Source organism: Miniopterus natalensis, chromosome 2 (genome assembly GCF_054644295.1).
Source record: "Miniopterus natalensis isolate mMinNat1 chromosome 2, mMinNat1.hap1, whole genome shotgun sequence".
NCBI classification, from domain to species: domain Eukaryota; kingdom Metazoa; phylum Chordata; class Mammalia; order Chiroptera; family Miniopteridae; genus Miniopterus; species Miniopterus natalensis.
This window is the reverse complement of record NC_142082.1, coordinates 42,043,406-42,047,870: the sequence shown is the minus strand read 5'-3', so window position 1 is coordinate 42,047,870 and position 4,465 is coordinate 42,043,406. Positions and strand designations below refer to the sequence as shown.

Genomic DNA, 4,465 nt, shown 5'->3' with positions numbered 1-4,465 from the left:
TTTCCTGATGCATAAAAATTATATGAAATTTAAATTTCAGTGTCCATAAGTAAAGTTTGATTGGAACAACACCATACCCATCTATATAACTGTTGTGTATGGCTGTGTCCACGCTACAGCATCAGAGTTGAGTAGTTTCCATAGAGATATATGGCCTACAAAGCTGGTATTTCCTATCTGTCCCCTCACAGAAAAAGTTAGCAAAGCCCAGCGATATAGTGTTGCTTCCTCATTAATGCATGTTTGTGCCCATAGATGTGGCCTAAATATAAAATGGATCCATAGGGAAAATAAAGTGAAGAAAGCAATATTCCAAAGATACTGATGAGTAATACTTTTAAAGAGCAATAATGCACCCGATACAATTACTCTACGTTTCCTTTCCAGGCAATTTAGAGTTCATTGGTCTGAAAGCTTCTTTGAAGGCTAGTGGCACTTGATTCATGCATGCATTAAACCTCTCAAGTTTACTTGGCCTAAATTGTGAAAAAGATCTTGGAGGGAATTTATCACATGAGAATCTGTCACTGATTAACTCTTTTTTAGATGTGTCTTGGAGCAGAAAAGTGAAGTGGAAAGTGACAATTCTGACAATATTTCGACCAAAGAATGGAGAACCTGCCAACTGGTGCTCAACGGATTTGTAGTCTCTGCCACAGCACATTCTTTCCTGAGGCTCAACTCCAAACCCAACCCTACCCCCAGCAGCCAGGTTTTGTGGAGCCTAAAGTTTACAAACATTGAGGGGTACTTTTTAAGAAAAAGAATACAAATTACAATACAAAATCAAACATAAACTCTTGGAAAGAGTCCAGACAAGTGAGGGGCCATTAAACTTAATATTCATTGGTTTCAAGAAAATCATCTTTTGCCCTAAAAGAAAAAAGACCAGGTGGAGGCATCCTAGGGAAGAACAATACAATTTTAATACAAAAGTATAAATTTAATAGATTCTATTGTAAAGCAAAATTTCCATATTTTAATAGCTTTCTGAATTAGGAAAGTACCTTTTATGTAACTTTTACTTCTTCAGCTAGATCTTCCCCATTTTCTCAGAAAAACGTCCAGCTGAGAAACAGCTACACTAGTACACAAGAGATGGCTGCAAAAGTGTAACTCTTCCCAGTTTCACTTCAGTTCACTGCTGCTCTGCTTTCTTACAGTTCTTTTGAGGTTTAAACTCAGAATGAGGAACTGGAGCAGACACATGCTCTCTGCAGGCCTCACTGAGTGCCCAGAGCCTCAGAGAAGCAGCCAGCCCAGTCTCGCTGCCAGCTTGCACTCCATTATTCCCCCACTTCAGAAAAACTGCCAACTCTTCCAGTTTCCCACCCTTTTCTTTACGTATTTCCAGTTTTTCCTTCACTCTCTTCCCTTTGATTCCAGATTTCTTCCAAATTCAATTTTGTTTGTTTTTTTGTTGGTTGGTTTATTGTCAGAAGTAGTTGACTAGCATTTAAGAACTGGAGTCAGATAAATAGGCAAGAAGTGGACCAGATGGTAAAAAAGTAGAAGTGACGACTAGGCCTGGGTTGAAGCCAGATCTGAAATAGCAACAGAGTTAGAAGGTCTGAAGTAAAAGGCCCCAGTGATGACCCTGCTCACAGAAGTGGTCACGGCTACACCCAGGAAAGAAGATGAAGGGGTTTTGCTGCCTATTTTCCTTTAACAAACACTTTCAAATGTCAAAGAGAAGCATTAAAGGGTAAGATCCTTTACTTACTGACTACTTAAACTCTCAAAAATCAGTGGGTTGTTTGTAGGTTTTTAGCTATAAAAATTGGCAATGATTCCTCCCAGAGATGGGTGCTCAGAGCTCTGATGATCTCATCACTCAGAGCCCCTTGCTCGTTAACTTCTGTTGACTTTACCACTAGCGGGCGTAGGCGGCAGATCAGGGAGTGCGAGGAGAGAGGTACAGGCTCTATTCCCTGTAACTGCAGCTCCCACTGGGCGGCCCCTCATCGGCTGCTGATCTCCTCTGTGCTCCAGGAGTGACACTACCCTTCCCACGCCCCCTACCCCTCACCCCTGTTGCCCCTTCAACACTGCAAGAAGGGATGGCTTCCTAAAATTCTACACCCCAGGTGCCTCAGTCCATATTCACTTTTGTTCTTTTTTGTTTTACAAAAAGCTACAAGTTTACTAACATAATATATTCGAACGTGTATCAAAGTTTCAATCAGGGCATTTGGAATCTCCAATAAGAAATCATAATGCTCAGTATTAATTCAAAACTGAAAAAGGGTGGTGCTGGCGATTCACAGGTTTCAGTCCAAAACGAAAATACTGAAAATGTTTACTTTGGTGGATTTGTGTTGATGTCATATTTCCCTTGAGAAGCTTCAACTGTTCTTCCTTCTTGGGGCGCTTCTTCTGAAATGCCCCGTTGAAATCTGAGTACACCATCACAGGCATCTGCTACAAACGTTGAATCCTGACAGTTACTCAGACGGGGTTTTTTGCATCAAAGATATCTTCCTCTTCAGAACCTATTCCTCTCGTTTTGGGGGTGTTCCCCACTCTGATTTGAGGAATAGGTCCTATTTCCCAAATATACATTTCTCCAGCTGTGATTTTGTAGGGCAAAATGTTTAGATACAAACCCGACTCACTTCAGGTGGAAGTCAAATGTTCACCCTCTTGGCTTCTTGCATCGACATCTCTGCGGGCTGATGAGGGACCGCAGCAAATACCACAATTCCTCCTGGCTGGTCCCCAGCTGCTCAGCTGGAGAGGAACAGGGTGGCAGGTGAGGGACATAAACATCTCGGCTCCGCCACAAGCTGCGACAACAGCCAGAAATAGTCCAGGTTCACGTAGAGAAGAGTTGACACAGTATTGCCTTTGGAAAGGACTCTGGGATGAAACCATATTTGTTCTTTTAAGTAGTCCCTTCATTACTGTCCATGATTTTTTTAAATGCACAGTTCCTTCATTAAATTACCCTCATTTGAGCCATCTGAATTAAACTGGAGTTGGGCTCCTGCCTAATATATATTCTATGTCTAAAAGAGCTGCGGTTTTCTGTTGGTTGGTTGATAGTCTATACTCAACCAAATTGTATTTACGTTACTTTGCATCATCACTGTATATCAAGGAAGGTTCCCTTCTTCCTCCAAACCAAGACTTTCAGAAAAGCACATATAACCAGGAAGGAGTCATGAGGAAATAGGAATGCTTTTAAGGGGTCAAACCAGCACTGACCATTACTAGAGTCATAGATCTTCCAATCACACCCCACTGTTTTTGGACATTTTATCTTGCAGAAATAAGGGTTATACTTTTATATTTAATGACATAATGACTTGTCACCTGTTTAATTGTACATGATGTATGAAAAATAATCTAGCTTCCACTGACTTCACTACATACATTACTACATTTGAGACTTGTCAGCAAATTCAATTTACCTTTCAATTTAATGAAGTTATTTCAAATTTCATAGGTGTGGAAATAATTGAAACATAGGCATTAGAAATCTTATTTTAATGTCAAACCTCATTTGAAAACTCATTTATATTTCATGGAAATTAGGACTCTGGTAACCATAATTCTTACTGTTTCTATGCATATTAGGAAATAAGATATATTAAAAAGTAAAAAACAAAAGGATGTGCTCATCAAATTATAGTTTATAATTTCAAGGGGTGAATCTAATATAGTAAAAGGATCAAATATTCCATCCAGTTCTTTCATCATCTCTATCTCCTGTTATACTAAGACATGTCAGGTAATTTTAAATTTTAAAAAATGTTACAACTTCTCAAGCTCTAATTAATGAACAATCTGTTTATAGCTATTAGCAACATCAAAAATATTATTTCAAAGTCTAGATTTAGAAGAGGAGAGATTATTTTGAACTTGACATGGGTACTGAGTTAGTAGTCAGCTTTTCTATTCAAATTCTTTTGTCAACCTCTTTCAAAGCCTAATGTAAGTACACAATGGCAGGCTTCCCTCCTATTTTTAAGTGCATTTCAGATTTTAGCAGGGAGGAAAGAGTCTGTGCACACACAGCAACAATCTAATGTCAAGTAAAAGAAAAAATACTTGAGACTTTCAGAGAAGGAGTCATGCTTCAGTTGAAACCAGTACAGAAACAGAGCTACCACTGTACACATTGCAGCCCCGGATCTAAGAGTAAATTTATATAGCATTCCCTGGAGTGCGTCCTTGTAGAGATGCAGGCTGTGCACAGTAGTGTTTGCCACTTTGTTGAGAAGATAACAATTTCGTTATCAAAGCTGTCAACAAATTTTCTTGTACTTAGGAGTATGTGTGATGAAATTAGAATCAGGGAAGATGAAAGAGGTTTTCTTCTTATGCATTAGGTAGAGCAACCAGTAAAATAACCCATAATAAAGCCTAATCTTTCTCATGTACAACTTTTTTCCTAGTTTTAAGACTATGGCTACATTTGATACCCTCATATATAGAGTTGGCCCTCCAACCAAGAGTTGTC

At 39.1% G+C, this 4,465-nt stretch overlaps 1 pseudogene; it reads right to left on the bottom strand.

Annotated features, from left to right (window-relative positions):
• Positions 1–2,299: 2,299 nt before the first annotated feature.
• Positions 2,300–2,663, bottom strand: LOC107545890 (splicing factor 3B subunit 6 pseudogene; annotated as a pseudogene).
• Between the last annotated feature and the right edge of the window lie 1,802 nt (positions 2,664–4,465).